Genomic DNA, 18,574 nt, shown 5'->3' on the forward strand with positions numbered 1-18,574 from the left:
CCAGAAATAATTACCAATACTCCCCCTTTGTAGATTCAAAAAAAAAAAGGTAGAATTAATGTCGCTCAAAAATATACCTACACAAAAAGATTTTTGAGATGGTTTTGCTCTACTAAGGGAATTTCTGGCTTGCAGAACAAATACTGTCAGCAAATTTTCATTTCCAAAAGGTCTAGTCAAATGGGAATATAGTCCATAAAAATTGAGGAGTAAGTCCCCACACTTCCTATTATAGATTTCAAAATTATGCATCCAGCTAGGAAAAACAATAAAATGAAATGAATATGGTACGATTTGGAGAGATCAGCATAAAAACTGAAAATTACAGTCTCCAGTTGCATTTTCCACAGCATCATACAGATGGGAAAGGGAAACACACAAATCTACCATGAAGAAATTACACTGTAGCCAACCGAATCCCCAGAACACTGTTAGCAAGATGACGAATGAAACAATCAAGCACAATACATACCAGAAGGTGCCCAGGGGGTTCAGAAGCATCATTCAGGAGGGAGTTATTCCAAAAGCCTCTAACATTTACTTAACCAAAACATTACGTCTAACTTCCTGCTTACAAGTCATGCTGGGAGTAGAGGACTAGGTTAGACAGAAGTAATCTGAGGTAGGAAGGAATTAGGGAAATGGAGCCTTCTCTTAAATTACCTAATGGCATAAAAAGAGGGGTCGGGAAAGGGATCAGGGACTAAAAGAGACTACAGAAACATCAACTAAGGCAAAGACTTACCTTCTTGAATGATTAAACAAATTAAATGATACTTACTCTTAATTTGAGAAATTTTAAAATGCAAAGAATATACATGATATCAAGGAAGCATCACTGATATGGAGGCACAATTAATTTTTTGCAAATAATTATAAAATTGTCTCATTTCATAGTTGATACAAAACTAGGTATGAGAGCATATCTGCAAGTACTCTAAAATTAATCAGAAAGATGACAGAAGTAAACAGGACAAAAATTTACCATTTCATGAATATATATAAATAATATGAGAGTCCTGCAATGATCTGTGTTTTTCCTATACTTGAAACTTTCCATTAAAAATGGTAATATTTCTTAAATTAATATCATTAGAAATTTTTGAAGTATTGTTTGAAAAACTTGGCTTGTGTTCTTTTCTAGATAGGTAAATTACACCAATATGATGTAATTTAGGGTAGAAAAATTCCAGAAAGTAATACATGGTTTAATGATGCTTATAATGCTTATTATAAATCCCTGGAATTGGCCAGACTGTGACGAGTTCAAAGTACTGTCCACCCAACTGCCCTCACTTCTGATAACAACTGAAGGTTCAGTGGCAAGGTCCCTAAGATTTTATGCTTTGCTAGAGGGATTCAAAACACTCCTGGAAAGCTTTGGTACTCTTAGCTACTGCTTAGAAAGGAAAAATACAAATTAAAATCACCCATGGGAAGGATATAGAATGTAATTCAGGAGGGCTATAAATATGAACCCTACACATAATTATCTTCTCCTCTTAAGCAAAATTACATTCCTGGGATTGATGAGTAACAATGTATTAACTACAAAGGTCAACAGTATATTCGCTTTGTCCTTGCTGGACTCAATACCTGACACCCACAACTTAAAGGAGGAGAGGATAATTTGGCTCGAATTGTGGTCGTCTGTCTCCATGGCAGGAGGATGTGGTGGAACAAAACTGTTTACTTCATCGTAGCAGAGAGGCAGAGCAGGGAACCAGGGAAACAGGTCAAGGACCACGTATACCTGGAACTCAAGTTCATACATGTAGAAACCAACACAGAAATGTCCAAGGTGTGCTCCACCATTCCCCTGAGAAGATCCCAAAGCCAATCAACTCAACATGTCATCCTCACCACCACCAAACAAGAATACTGATAGAATACTGTCAACAAGGATAGGTTGCCCAAGTCTCCATCTAGAGTTTTTACCGAGGCTTCATTGAACAAACAGTTTGGGTTTTTTGTAAAGAGTAGGAAAATTTACTGGAGAATAAGAATGGGGATTGGAGAATAGAATTAACTCCCAAGAGACAGGAAGGGTACAATAAATTACCCTGCAGACACTCTTGATCCCTGTGCAGTTGGATTTAGGCCAGGTCAACTGACACCAAGAGATCTAACATCCTCACCACACATACTGAGCTTTTTGAAATAGAAAGCCCCTTCTCAAAGACAATCGGGTTTCTCTAAGATCCAGCATAGGCAGCCTCACTCTAAACAAAGATACCTCATCAGCTATGATATACATTATATACCAGAGCCCAGGGCAAAGGCTGAGTCTTCACTGGTACAAGGCCAAATATTCGTTGTTACACAATGCGTATGAGTGTCTTACATTAAGTGTTCTGTTAAAGAAGATATATGAGTTAAGTATGCCATAGTATCTCTAGTGTCACCCATGTGACTTTAAAGTTAGATGGCATATCCATCCTCTTTTAAGGACCCTTACTGTTTAGAAGTCAGTAAGTATTTTATTTATATAGTTTGAGACATAACCCTTCCATACTTGGGACTTGTGAAAGCATATTAATCTCAGGTCATTTTATTTTATAGGTAGTCAATTTTGTTTATAGATGTATACCTTGAGCTCTTTTCTGATTCATTAAGTTTTCATCATACCTCATACCAAATTCTCCTGTCTTCACAAACACAAAAAGAATGGTCTCAATTCTTGGTACTACCCAGAGTAACCCAGTGACTTTTCAGTTAATTAATTCCATTCAATCTCATTTCAGTTCAAAACTATCCCAAGAAATTAACTTAATCTGAATGCAAATAAATTAATGATCATCAAATGTAACCAAACTGAATATTTTAGGACTCATGGTTACTGCATCTAACCAGTACTACCACATGATTACTAATACCTTAACTTTTAAGAATGACACAAAAGGTTTAGCATTTTCAAAAGTAATAAGATTAAATCGAGAATGCTGGAGCATACCTGAAATCCAAGCCTTAGGAAGGCTGAGGCAGGAGGATCACTGCAAGACCAGCCTAGGGTACAAAAAGAACTCAAGGCCAGCCTGAACTGCATAGTGAGACTCTGTCTCAAAAAGACCGAAAACAAAACAAAACAAAACCCACCTGATAAGGTTAGCTTTCTGAAGTAAATAAAACATAAGGCATATTTATTTTTAAATAATTCTCATATAAATAAGATAAAGTATCATGAATTTTCCAAGAGAAATGTCATCTAAGACATATTTGTCCAGATGGGGAATACTCATTAGCAACAGTGAAGAACACTGTTAGAAAGGCTGTCTACCAAGTGAATTACCATAATGACAATGGTCATTAGAAAGGAAATACTTCACCCTTTCTCAGTCCAGACCATTGGGGCAGCTGCACTTGGTTAAGAGCCATGTGTCCCTGGAGCAGGAAAACGGTGGCCCCAAAAGGATGAAAAAAACCTCTGAATCCATCAACTCTAGGCTCTAAATTGTTATGAAAAATGGAAAGTACGTGCTGGAGGACAAGAAGACACTGAAGATGATCAGAGAAGACAAAGCAAAATTGGGCATCCTTGCCAACAACCACCAGCTTTGGGGCAATCTGAAATAGAGTACTATGCCGCGCTGGCGAAAAATGTATCTACCACTATGGAAGCCACAACACTGAACCAGGCACAGCATGTGGAAAAAACCAGGGGATGCACCTGGGCGATCCTGGATTCAGGTGATTCTGATATTGCTAGAAGCAGCCATAACAGACCGGTGAGAAATAAACCATGCAAAATTTCTCATTAATAAAACTTAGCAGAGCTTGTTTTTAAAATTTAAAAAAATTGAAAAAAAGAAAGAAAATACTTGAGATGAACACCTGACTGTGGGAAAGGCAGCCAGAGCCCGGCTGTACAATGAGCCTGACAGAAATGCAGGCTTGTGTCTGTGGGAGGCCTCTGTGCCCAAGCCGTGTGCTGGCGTATGGGAACTCATCTGCCCTCAAATGAATTTTACATCTTTCTAGGATTACATAAAATGCTTTGCCATCTACCAGCAAGGGTCCAACATAGAACCACAGTTTTCAGAAATCTTGAGGACAAATGGCTGTGCTAGAACATTCTAATGAAAATGGGTAGCACTGAAGATCCAAACAAACGTAGTTTATGAATTAATGAGAAGTACAAGGTTGTATGCTAAAACTTACTTCATGCCACGTACTATGTAAGATTCTTTCATCTGCACTTCCTGGCTATCCAGAAATATGGAGATTATCTACTTTTGTTCTCAGATGAGGAAGCAAGCACACAGGATTTAAAAATATGACAAGTTCAGCTACTAATAGAACAGATAAAGGATCAGTTCCCACTTTTCATTATTCCAAGAATGTTCATCCAATGCTCCTGTCATAAATGTTGCACAATCACAGGATCGAATATGGCTTGTAGATGTAGTTAACTATTTTGATTTTTTCTTTACGCTAAGAAGAGTAAAGACATTAAAAGGCTGGAATGAATAAGATGATCAGGTGGGCCTCTGGCCTCAGATTTGCCACCTCCTTGCTGTACAACACTGGACATACTCCTCGACCTTTTGGAAAGCAGTTTTCCTTCTAAGTGATCTAGGTATCACATGGTTAATCAAATAGGTTTGCAGTATGGATTAAATAAGAAAATTCACATAAAGCACATCACATCTCTAGGTAGAAACTACAAGACCCCCTCAAATGCATTGATCAGATGCTACGAACCCAAGAAATTCAATAAAACTTCCTTACATAATAGTGGAACATAAATGGACCAAATCCTGCCTTAGATATGAGAATAAGTCAAGTCTGTAGTGATCTGTCTGTTTAATGTTTCTATAAGACTAACAAATAAATTGAAAGTTACAATTACACCAATTTTGAAACCATCCAGCCATAAGTCATAGAAAATGGAAGGTACAGTTCATTGAAAATTTGAGCTGAAATTGCACAAAGTACAGTTATACTTAATAGAAATTCTGAACTAAATGTGAAATGTACACAATGAAGTATTACTCCACCACAAAGAATGAAATTCTGTCACTTACAGGAAAATGAACGGATCTGGAGACCAGCTGGCTAAGTGAAATAAGCCAAAAAGAAAAATATTGCATGTTCTCTTTCAAAACGAAAAATGCCAAGAGAGTAAAAGAGAGATCATTACTAGACAAAAGGAAGGGAATCCAGGGGAGAGAAGGAAGTGTCAGGACACGTAACAAGGGAGATGGCATGAACAAAATATTTTACATGCATTGAAGCATCCCCTGGGAAAAAATGTGAAACTAGGGTGCAGGAAAGAGCAGGTGGCATTGGGGGGGATGATCAAATGTTATATAATTGTATAAATTAGCCTAAATGAAAAGCACTAATCTGCATAGCCAATAAAAAAAGAATGGAAAAATTTTGGACTCAAGGAGTACAAGATCTGGTTCTACTTATAAGACTGTAACTACTTTATGTGAGCTAGTGATGGCCCAACACTATTTGGCTTTTTAACAAAAAAATAGCTAAAATGATTTGAAGGCTGCTCATACAGAGTTCTAAGACTTTTCTATATACTCACCAAGGGAATTCACATGCAGTCCATCCAAGGGAACTTCTATTTATCACAGTTTTGGGGATTAAGAAACTGGCACAGAGTTTTTAAACAGCTTGATCAAAAGACCTACAGCATCAAAATCAAGGAAATCTGAGCCCCTGCTCAAATGTTCTGACTCTAAATTTGGAATCACTGAAAAGAATGTACAGCAAGAAAATGTTATATATGTTCATACCTAATTAAGTAAGTAACACATCCATCACACTGAGCTGTAAATATAAGCAAACACATTATAGAAAAACTGCATTCCAGGCTCTCCCAAAATAAATTGTGTAAGCTTTGACAAAGAAAAAAAAAAAGAGTAATACCTCTAAAAATGAGGTTCCCTGTCTCATGCTGACTCTGAACACACAGTAAATTTTCAAATAAGGTAACAAGTAAAATTTAAAATATATGACTGCGCCAATACTTAATCCTATCGAAAATTCCATATACATATACACACAGAAAGATGAAATGAAAAATCAATAATCATTCATACCATTTCCTTATAGATTCAGCCACGGTGGAATTTCAGCACATACACACTTTTTCCTTGTTCTTTGTACCATGCTTAACATGAGTAGTACGTAGTTTGTTATTTTGCTCCACTTATCTACCATTTGGAATGAAGTTGCAGGCATCATTGTATTGCAATTGCAAACTCTTCCTTATGAATCTCTTAAGGATAAGGAACTCATTAAGCTCTTTCTTTGAAATCCTTTTCATCTAATTTCTTTGTATCTCAGTTTATAAGTGAGTCTAAATTAAGAGGTAAATAAGACTTGTAAGTGTTAACTAAAAATATAAACAAAATAACAGTTACTTTCAATTGCTACAGAAAGTATCTGTATTTGCCTATTCCACTCCGGCACCACCAGTTTTTTCAAATACTGGTACACAGACTGCAAGTTTATTCACGAGGAACTCAGGTACAGCTCAAAGCAGTGAGGAAGAGCCATCAGCTTTACATACATGCCTGGCATCCTCACTCTCAGCGTTTCAATTATTGTGTACCAACAGCCGCACTCACTACTTCTTACACTTTCATTGATAATCAACAGGTTAGTGTTAAAACTTCAATAAATACTTAGCATTCCCTTAAACATCAATACTTCAATATTTACTCATCACTTGTTCAAAAATAAATTAAAATCTGTGAATTCAACAAGCTGAATTACTCCCACTGTTTAAACCTGATTATATAATAAAACCACAGCAAATATTTGGTTTAAAATATTTCTAAAAGTTCTGTTAAATATTTAAACTGCTATAATACATAAAAAACATACAGCAGAAAAATATAGAAGAGTATTTAATAGTGCGAATCATAGAACATAGATTGCCTATGTTCAAATTGTTTTTTCTGTTTACTAACTGTGTCACTTGGGAAGCTATGTTTTATGTTAAACTATCCAAGAAAGAGTCAACCAGTATTTCTCTTACTATTGCATTCTTGCAAATAGATGAGTTTAGAATACACTATCGGAGCTTTGACGGCCTCAGGAATGCATCCAGTACTTTAAAAGGTTTAGCTTTATCTATAGAGAATACCAGGGTAGCAGTCTAAAAACATTTGCATCTCTGAATCCCTTTATAATTCTAAAATATACTGATAATCCTTCAAACCTATTTTAAATGTTGGTTATATTTTTCAGGACAGAAAAAGTTGAAAGATTTTTAAACTAATTTACATATTCTAAAATAAAAATAAACACATTGTATGTTAAAATACATAACACATTTTAATAGGAGATAACTATTTTCCAAAACTATTATGGAAAATAGTAGTGTTTTGCATTTGTGCACAACAATTTTAAAATCTGGCTTGAAGGAAGAAGACTAGATCCTTATTTCTGAATATCTTAAATATGTTTTTTTGATAAAGTATTAAAGAAAATTCAGTCTTACATTGGTATGTAGTTACAAATAAGGAATACTTGAATAGGCTTTTCCAGTAATTTTGGACATTCTTCCTAGTATTAACACCAAAACTGGACAAATGGTACTCATTTAAAACTTCCTTATAAGATGAAATCTAATCAGTGAATGTCATTATTATCTGTTACATTATAAGCTCTTACACTGAATGGCATATTTTGTCCTTGACTAATCTTTATTTTTGTGTGAATGTCTAACATTGGTCATTGAAAAATACAGACTCACTGAACTACTGATTCTACGAATGTTAACATGTTTCATTAAGTGACAAATAAATATACTTGTTACTCTCTCTACATCCTTCTCAGAAGAGTCTAAAAGTACTGGGAATCTCTTAACTCATAATAGATGTCACAAGCTTTCTAAAATTCCAATTGTCACTTGAAAGTTTCAAATTTATCACTGGCAACAAATACTGTCAGTTGTTTTCTTTTGAAATGACAAGATCACTGCTTTCATTTTAAACTTAACATTTGCCAAATATCCAAGTATGAAAAATCATTATTTGTCTGTCAGTTGTTCTTTCAAATAAACATTGTATTCCATGAAAAAAAGCCATCATTTACCTTGAAATTCAAGCAAATGGGCAAATGTTGTATCTTGGGTCTGTTTCCACATTAGCAGAAAACTCTGTGCATTTCCTATTTTATCACACAAGTAGTAATGAGCATGTGTGCTCTTGCTTGTGACAGGAATGACTAACAGGAACTGCATTTAACTTCCCTGAAAAGAAAACAACAAAAATCTAAAAGCAAGTTTTCAAAACATTGATAAATATCAGCCATCAAACAGCAGAATTCTCTGTTAGAAAACTAATGAAAAAGTCAGTGGACCCAGTTCACTTGTTTGAATATGTAGCCAGGTTATGGAATAAAGACAGAGAAGGCTGGAGAGGTTAGTGGACTCTCTAAGCTGATGGCCAAGTATATACAGGACAGGTGGTGGGAGACAGTGAGCTTCACAAAGAGGACAAAGCCAAGAAATGTGAGAGAGCCTCTTCCAACATTCAGTAGGCTACCGCGTCCTTGCAATAACTTTGACATGTGTGTATTTCTCTATTTTCAGTCTTATACCTTCTTGAGACTCTTTTAAGTATATATTTAGTTTAGTGACTTTCCAGAATGACAATAATTTTGTCCAATTTAAAAATAGTATGATATCTCCAACTACGTGATTTCATTGCTAGATTTGGCTCGATGACCAAGTGCCTCATTGCACAGTCTCAAGTGACTTGATTTGTGGATGTTGTGGACTTAACCATAGTCTTCTCCCATCATTTCCAGATATGTCTTCATAAATTTTAGAATGGTACAAACTATGAAACTCATCATCCTTGTATAGTTAACGAATGATTTATGATGATTTAAAACTTCTGTCACTTTAAATTAAGAGAGTACTCCACCCTTTTATCTACTAGAAAGTGCAAGTTCAAGACTGCCCCAGCAATTCGCAGTTTTGCAACATTTGGTTAAGTTACTATCCCAAAACTTGACGCTAATTAATGTGTACCAGTGGAGATTAGTGAAAGGTATTGATGGGTGGACTTTTCCTACCTGGTAAAAATGTGCAGGAATTGTTTGGTAATCAGGAATCTACTAGCATGCCCTATTCTACTCTAGACAGAATGTCTACCTTTGTAAAGAGTGTCTGGATAAATCAAAAATTAATTCTCTTCACTTTTTCTTATAGATTCGGGGAACACATAGGCACACACACACACAACACTGCATATACAAAAAAAAACACAATGAGTTTAAATATTTGCATTTGCTACTTTAAGCACATACTTCCATTTTATTAGTAAAACTAAAGATAACTTGTTAAAATGCTGAAACAAAGAAAATATATATAATGTGTGCACACAGGCATCCTATCCTACCACTGTCAATAAAATCAAGCATCCCCCATCATGGCTACCCTTCTTTTATATCACAACTATCTCACTGACATTTGATTTTTGTTGTTCTCTGACATTTAATTTGGGAAACATTCTTTTTTTACAGAATTTTTATTTCAATCGCTTGTATTTCTATCTCCTGGGTCTTGATAGCTTCTTCACCGACTCCTTCGTCCATGTTGGACTGGCTGATATGTTTTACAAAAGTCATCTTGCTTTGGAGCAATACTAGAAAGTTATCAGTGCATTTTGAATGGTCATTGCCTGAGATCACAATCAGAACTTCTCTGTGAAGACTTGTTTCTCTGTCTTGTGATTGATCTTAAAACACAGAATCTTGGCACAAAAGGATGCACGTGAGAGCTGATGGTCTGAAGATATGGTTGTTTCTTTTCACATGTCCTGATGCTGCAATGACAGAATTAGAAAATAGCTCTTCATGGTCACAAGTTCATGTTAAATTATCAAAATTAAGGCAGTATCTTCATTGTTTCGTGATCATCTCATCCCCTCCCCCTCCCCCTCCCCTCCCTCTTTCCCTCCTCCTGTCCCTCCCCCCCTCAGCAGGTGCTTGTGTGACTGTCCTATATCCCCAACCCCTTTTTCTGCTTCTCATGTACCATGTTATTTTACTGCTACTAAAATTGTTACCATTAGACGTTTATGAACTCTACTTTTAAAATAACATGAACTTTGAATAAAAACCTAATTAATTCAATATTAGTACTACAGCTTATTTCCATTAGTAAGAGTACACTAACTTTCTGGTACTTTTTTATATTATGTACAAAATGCAGAAATTTATGTAGAGCTTGTAATTTCCATAGATATCAAAAATTTGTCATATTATTATTCTCAACATTGGCCAGTAAATATTTCATAATTCTTCTATTAAGAATTATTGCTTTTATTTCCCAAGAGCTACATTTCTACTCACTAGGGAACCTGGAGAATGAGTGAAGAAAAATAATTTGAAACACAGAATATCTGTCATCAATATAGGGCCATGCTTCAACTCAAACTAATGTTTTATTCAACCTACTTTATGGTTATAATTCATATACAATAAAAAGAATACATTTTAAATAGAGTTCAGTAAATTCTGACAAAATACAAACCCACAAGACTGCTATCTTAATCAGGAGAGTCAGACATCCATTATAAAGTCAGCGTCACAGAGGATATATTTAAAGTTCTGCTAAGAGCTTCCCATTTTAACTCCATCTGCACATACTTGTATTCACAGGAATATTAACATTACCATTCTTATAGTCTCTCAGGAAGAACCAGTTCATTTTCCTCATACAGACGGCATTGGAATTCTAAAGTAGCAGTGATGTGTGTCATCAGTTTATTGTGTGAATATGTAATTCTAGATTTCTAAATTATTTACGCTTGGGCTTTAATGTCTGTAATAACCACAATTCAAAAATATTTTATAATAGAACCTAAGCTCCTGTTTCATTTTTATAATATTATAATCAGTTAAAAATAATAGCTACATTTAGAGAGCCTTTTGTATACAAAAGATCTTTTTATATTACACTGCTGCTTTTTTGAAGGTTAATTTTAATGTCTAGAGTCCTAATTCTTTCTGATTATAGCCTCTAATTTCAACCTATATTTTCAATAGTGTGCTAATGTTTACTGATGTATACTTAAACACTAAGTAGATACTGAGAACTGGCCTGTTCCTGGAGAAGAGGCTGTAATCATAATTTTATCTTTATCTGTAATTTGTTTCATTGTATTTCTTCATGAAAAGAATGTAATCTCAATTTTCAGTGTCAGTCTTCAACATGACAATTCTGATTTTTGAAGAAATCAGTGATTTTGTAACAAATATTGAAGGACATTATGGTACACAAATTACCTATAAAACTGGTGTAAGACTCAAAAATGTCACCTTAAGTCTCTGGCTTTCAATATCCTCACTCTCAGCATATAATCAGTAACTCCTAAACTGTTGTTTTTTTTTGTTGTTGTTTGTTTGTTTGTTTGGTAATGTTTTAAAAATCACACAATTACTTGTGAACCGGAGCACTCCCACAGAATGTCAATAGGGATTTCCTTTAAGTTAATCATGGAATGATATTCAAACAAATATAATTACAAATCATGTTTTCTATTAATTTGCAGAAATAATGAAATTGACATAAATGTTCTTCTAGAAACATAATTTTTTTCTAAATCTTAGACACTGATCTCTGTATTACTTATTGTTCCTAAAATTTCTTTAAACTGAGGTTCTGTATTTTAATTTTAATAACTGTAATTTCCTGACAACACGCTAAGTATATCTAATCACTTGGTTGTTTTTATAACTTAACTGAAACAGTCGAGTTAATTCTTACTACTATCTCTTTTAAAAAGTTTTCAATCTATTTTATGGGATAAGAAAATAGGATTAAAAAGGGTAATTACTTCCCCAAAAATGCCACTGATGGTAAATGGGAGAAGTAAGACTGAATTCTCAATACTTCTAAAGTTATAAGGGGTCCTTACCTCAATTAAACAGGCAAATCATTTTCCTCATAATCTTTGAAATGGACTAATTCAATTTCACCAATTAAAAGAATTTATACAGGAAAAAAGTGTCAAAAAAGAAATGCTAAGATATAAATGTAAAATTTTCAAATTTGCACTATCCAAATATAAACCCACAAGTTAAAAAATAAAGATGTTTAATGAAAGAGAGTTAACCACTAAGAAGATCACTCAAACTGTCCCAGCCTGGACTGTGCTTACAACGTGGATATATTCTCACAATGACAGTGCAGCCTTAACTCTTGAGTTCACTGTTCAGGAAATGGCAGGGCCAGGAATACAGCACAGGGCTAGCAGGTCTGTTCCCAAGGACTCTGTGGTCACAGAAAGGTAACTGACTTCTGGGCCAGTGGTGCTTTGCATTGCTTTCTCCACAAGGTAAAACCAGAGCTAGGCTGAGTCCTGCGACAGGGAATCTTCAAACAGCACTGACTGATTTTAGTAATGTTTAAGATGTGACCAAACACATCTTAGATCACACAATTCAATGCCAATTCAGAACAAGCAAAAACTGACCATGTTTTATTAATAAGACTGGCCCTGAGTTTTTATGAGAACACGATTATTATTATTTACCACCTAAAAATAGACCCGTACCAGGAAAAAACACACAAAATACAGGCCTGCTGCTTTCTGGATTCTAGAAGGAGAGATGTTGAGTCGAAAGTTCTTTGAGCTCTCTATAAAACTTAAAAATTTAAACACAAGCTACGCTCACCTGTTAAATATGTAATTCTAGTCAGTTTCAAAATGCATTGCAATAATTTCATTCGAAAAATTTCCTGGTTTGCCAAACCTTAAAAAAAAATTAAGTGTGTATCCAAAACTAAAAGAAAAAAAAATATTAAAATATACTATCTTAATTAGTAAATGATTAACAATGCAGTCATCATTTAAGTAACTTAAACAGAAGCAAGTATGTATGATGCATTTTTGTATTTATGAGCTAAAAAGACACTCAAAGTTTCCATTTAAGTTCTTTTTAAGCAGAAATAGTATATATTCCTATGAAAATGCACCAATGTTAACTTTTATCCAGAGAATATATAAACAGAATTGGTTATTGAGGGGCATAAAGTTCTGCCAAATAGTCAATTTAATAGTTTTTGCATATATTAATGGATAAAAGACAAAAAGAATTAGGAAAAATACTTTCATGAGGTATATACATATTATGTGTACTTTAAAAGATTAATATACAAATAACCCCTAATTAGAGTTCCAGATATATTTTCAGACATACACAACCTAAAGGGCAGAACAAAATTACAAGGCAGACGGAAAGTAGACAAAAGGATTGGCAAAATACAGGACAGAAAATTTGTTAATGGATGCACACCCAAAGAGCTCTCAGGGAATCAACAGAAAGCAGCTAATTCAGTTTTAATTGGGCAAGGAGTATTAACAGGTAGTAAGTGAACTGTTAATATTCCTAATCTTCATTTTAAAAAATGCCATTATCTTATAAACCTGAGGGAAAAAAGCACTTCTCAAACAGTTACTATTTTTAAATCTCTAATCAGTTTTTGATAAAGAATTATTATCTCATATCATAGAAAGTCCAAATTGAAAACATGTTTCAATATTCTTTAGACATAAAAAGCATTAAAACTATTACTAGCTTTTGAGCAAATAATTTGATTTTTTTAAATGTATCTTTAGAAAATAGAAGACTCGTCAAAATTCACTGGTATGTTGAATTTCTAAAGACGTGGAATTTTGCAAACAACCTATGTATTTAGCAATCACTGATAGCTAAATTAAAAACTGAAATATTGGGGATTTATCTCAGCTCAGTGGCATAAGTGCCTGCATGCCAAGTATGAGGTCATGAGTTTAATCCCTCGTACACAAGAATAAATAAATAAATTAATTAGTTAATTAAAATGAAAAAGGGCAACAAATTATAATTTTTAAAAACACACTGACATATCATTACAACTGAATATGATGCACCCATTAAAAATATCATGGTATAAAAGACAACTCTTTCACTAACATAAGAGAAATTTCCAGAATACATAAATCCTTAGTTTAAGAAAGTAGTCTGGTTTTTGCCTAAAGATGGAAGATCTATAAACTAAAAGAAAGTGATTGTCAATGGTCATGGCATTTATTTGCAGAAAAATAATTTAAAAATTGTAAAATTAATTGTGATGACTGCTATGTACCATGCATATACTTAAACATTAAATTGTGCACTTTAGATGTGTGAGATAAAATGTCAACAAAACCATGAGACATTATTTCAAATAGAGAGAAAAATTATAAAAACTTAGATGATAAAATAGAAGCTTAGTATTCTCCAACTTACTGAAATAGTTTAGAAATGTATTTAAAAGTTAAAAGAACCCTTAAAGTTGTAAGATCAGCTAACATGATTATAATTAGCAGCATAACTAATAATAGCATTATAATCAGTACGAAAACATTATAGTACAACTTATGATTAAAATAATTCAGGCTTTTATTTTCATGGCAAAGAAGTTTTTTATAAACCATGAATGTCTTCACTCTTTAACCTTTCAATAAACTAATTATTGTTTCAAGGTCTTCAGGGAGTCATAAAAGAAATCACATAAGTGACTAACGTAATACACTTTCAACTTCTTTTTTCTTCTTACCTAGACTAAACTGGGACTTGACAGCCCATTTAATATATGAAACTTTCTTCGATTTCCATAAAACAGAAAATTATTTTAAATATTTTTATCAGTTGCAAAGTCTAATTTTAAATTAATTTAGACTGAAGTTACTTTTTTAACTAACACCACATTGTTTTACAGGCTACTCCAACTGTCTTCTTTGAACTTTATGATTCGTTATTACCAAAAAGTTGTCTCACTAAGAAAGTGTTCCTAAAATACTGACGGATATTTAATTAGAAAACAAGTTCATGGGTAGCTCTGGCAGAAGAGATCCAGTACTTTAATCTGTTCAACTCAGGCTTTACACTGACCTCATAGATCAGATTTCAAAAGCATTTCCACAATAGATACATGATCATAGATAAAGAATAATGGATAAACCCCAGCAAAAAAAAAAAAAATCACTTCCATTTCTCTCCACTGCAGCCAAATAAAAGTTTGATAGATAAAGAATAATCCTTATTGGTGGGGTAGTTATAATAACACAGTAGGGAGCAATATAATAATGGAATATTTTTCTGCAAGATGGTCTAAAAATTTTTCTAAATCCTGTCTTTGATAATATCTTTAAAGATTTCCTGGCTGACAATACATTAAAGAAAAACAAAAACAATTTTGATAAAACAAAAAACAATTTTGTTATCAGAAAAGATTAAAATGAATAGTGTATTCTTCAAAACTGTCACTTTTTAAATCATATGATCATCTTAATAGATCCAAGAAAAGCATTTGCTTTTCTTCAATTTTGTCAGGGTTGATTTCCATTTTTTTTTTAAATTTCATCACAGTAAAAAAACATCATCTTTCAAGCTAATAATTTACAATTAATGAAAGCAGTAATATAGTCACTTTGCATAACAACATTTTGGTCAGTGACTGGGTGGATACACGACACTATTCTCTAAAGACTAGATTACCTAGTAACATCTCAACTGCCATAGTTTGTGATATTCTGCAATAGTATCACAATAATGTTAAGTGAAATAAATCAGACACACAAGATTAAATACCACATGGTTTGTCTTATATAAGAAGCTCAATATATAACAAAAGTGCAAAAAAAGGCAGGCAACAGCAAAAAATATAAATAGCATTTTTTCTTGTAATTTTTATTCTGAAGAGAATAAAACCAAGCAAAATAAAATGGAATAAAGCCAATCAAAACAGTGAAAGTGATATAGGACTTCAAAGCAAGATAACAGTAAATCACAAATGGTTACCATAATGCATCTTGTTGTCTTCAAAATAGCTGCCCATAACTTCAGACAGTAAAAAAAAATCAAACAAAATAGAACAGAATAGAACCAATAAAAACAAAACAATGAATGCAATAAAGGACTTCAAAACAAGAAAATAATAAATCCAAAATGGCTACCATAATATATCTCATTATGTTTGAAATAGCTGCGCATGCCATTGGGTATAACAAAATCAAACAAGACAGAACAGACTAAAAACCCAGCCCAACAAAACAATAAAAATGATATGGACTTCAAAACAAGATAATAGGGAATTAACAATGGCTACCACCCTCAGAAAGAGATCCTCCATAAATGCTATATTCATATTATTAACCTTTGAATAGATGATCAGACTACCGCCTTTAGCCCTACAAAGTCAGTGAAACACTAAACACTACAAGCATTAAGTGGTATTTTACCTTAATAGCTCTCACTGCTGCCTGTGTTTCTCTGGATAGACTGGTTGCTTATGAGGTGAAGGGGTGCAGATCTTGGCTCTTCTTGTTTCCTAGCCCATGCCACAGAAGTGGCTGGCATCTGGTTCTCCTATCAGTAGCCCACATATGGCACCAGCTCACAGGGAGGACATGGCTTCTTGTTCTCTTCCCCCACAGTCCACAAATGGTGCCAAGTCACAAAAAAAGGCTGGTATCTGGATATACCCACAGTGGCCTGCACATGGCTTTAATAGCATTCTTCATATAAATTGTTCAATATAAAAGTAGTCTTTCAAAAATACTCATATGTACATATAATTAGATACCAAGAACTTGAGTCCCAGGATAAACATAAAATTTGTTTCACACACATAGCCAATGCTTAAACACAATTTCACAGAACATTTTCATAAATTTGAGCATAGAAGATAATTTGTTTATTCTGATGCATTAAACATTACCACTTGTGGCATAATGTCAGGCCTCTCTCATTTTTCAATATTAGAGTATTAGAATACTTCAGATATTCAACTGTCACATTATTGACACTCAACCTGTATACATTTTAGGAGACTTTATGAGATTAAATTTGAACTTGACAAAAAAAAAAGGCTCTAGAGCAGTAACAGCCCTGCTGCAATGCCACTCATAGAGACACAGCAGGCTACCTGAGGACTCATGTTAGGGCTTGGAAATTTAGAGAGGGAAGGAGAAGGAAACAGCACAGCCGATGAACAATTCGGGCTGAGTCACCTTCACTTCTAGATGGTAAGATGTCAAGTAGTCAAGTGAGGGAATGAGGTACAGAATAAAAAATGATCGTAAGAAATGGACCTAGAAACAAAAACTGGAAACATACCTCTGTACATACCACCTGGAACACCCTGCAGAAATTCTTCTATTTGCCCAAGTCATTTACTTAAAATATATTGCAAATACAGTATATATTTTCATATAGACATATATAGAGTTATGCAAGTCACAGAAACCATAAATTTTTAAGCTGTATATTTTCCATCATAGCATAAACAAGGACTTCACATTCATAATCTTTTTATTAAATTAAATATATGAAAATTAAATATGAAATTATCATGTTAAATGTAAACTAAATTATATGTCAAAATGTATTAAAAGTCTTAAAAGGATCCCAGTCAATATATTCATTTAAAAATCAACTGTGACCTATACGCCACTCTTAGAGATTAATAGTAAATGTTACACACTAGAATACTAAAGCACCTAAAAATTCTGAGGTTAAAATAGGATTTAACTTTGTTAAAACCAGTGTTTCCCAAATGTATTTCACTACAATGCTGATTTACAAGCAATCAGTTTTGAAGATTTAATATTCATAGAAAACAATTTGAAAAATATCAGTCTACACAATTTTCAAAATTGTTTTCAGATTTGCTGCCTATTTCTCTACATGATATCTGCAGAATAATGGGCAAAACTTTTATCTTGGAAATAGAGTTCTATTACTTTGATCCAAAAACGCTTCTTTCTGCTGAACAATCTTCATATAAATCTCCAATTAAAGATGCAGGTCCATATTCTTTCTTGCTTTTCATATTGCTGCCCTCTGAGGAAGGCTGCATAAAATTTCCAGGAACCTTTCTGTTAGTAAAATTGTATGAGCCTATGCAAAACACCTTTGGCTTTTTCCTCTTTTAAAATATCCTCACACTGACTTCTTTGTACACAAAGAACTTACTAATTAATATGAGTATTGGAAGGCAAAACACTAGAGCTATAAATAAAGTTGTTTTGGAATTAACCCAGGCCTAGTAATATCTCTAAAACCATTATCCAACTGAAGCCCATGAGAAACACCTTAGCATAAACTGAATTTATACCTAAAAGCCCTAATTATTCCTTGTTTTAAAAAAAGCCATTATCATTAGGTTTTCTATTGTGCATGGCTGCTAAAATAGTTCTTCTCACTGTGTACAATAAATGAGAAGCAACATCAAATCATAACATTTGCAAGTTAGAAACAGATTAGCTATTTCAGCATCTTCTGTTTACAGATGAGAAGATGTAGGCCCAGTGAGATTTGGTGATGGAACAGAAGCAGTTTTCAAAATTCAAATTATCATTAGTATTTGAAATATACTGTATTTAATTAAAAGGTTTTGAAATATGGCAAAAATATTTCCTCTCATAAAAAATTTCCTAATAATATAGCTCCACTAAACTCATTAATTATGATGGTTGAGATTGCAATGTTTTTCTAACTGTATTATTTTATTCATTCTTATATATTTTTTAACCATAAGGGAAAAATGTACCTAGAAATGCCTTTA

General features: G+C 33.5%; 1 protein-coding gene and 1 pseudogene across 1 annotated transcript in view; one reads left to right on the plus strand and one right to left on the minus strand.

Annotated features, from left to right (window-relative positions):
• LOC106028784 (uncharacterized) overlaps positions 1-3,736 on the plus strand; it is a 208,886-nt pseudogene extending 205,150 nt beyond the window's left edge.
• Positions 1-18,574, minus strand: part of Znf804b (zinc finger protein 804B) — a 516,344-nt gene that overhangs the window by 429,976 nt on the left and 67,794 nt on the right. The window lies entirely within an intron of this gene.

Source organism: Cavia porcellus, unplaced genomic scaffold (assembly GCF_034190915.1).
Source record: "Cavia porcellus strain 051 isolate PalLab524CR breed Dunkin Hartley unplaced genomic scaffold, mCavPor4.1 scaffold_2, whole genome shotgun sequence".
Classification (NCBI taxonomy): domain Eukaryota; kingdom Metazoa; phylum Chordata; class Mammalia; order Rodentia; family Caviidae; genus Cavia; species Cavia porcellus.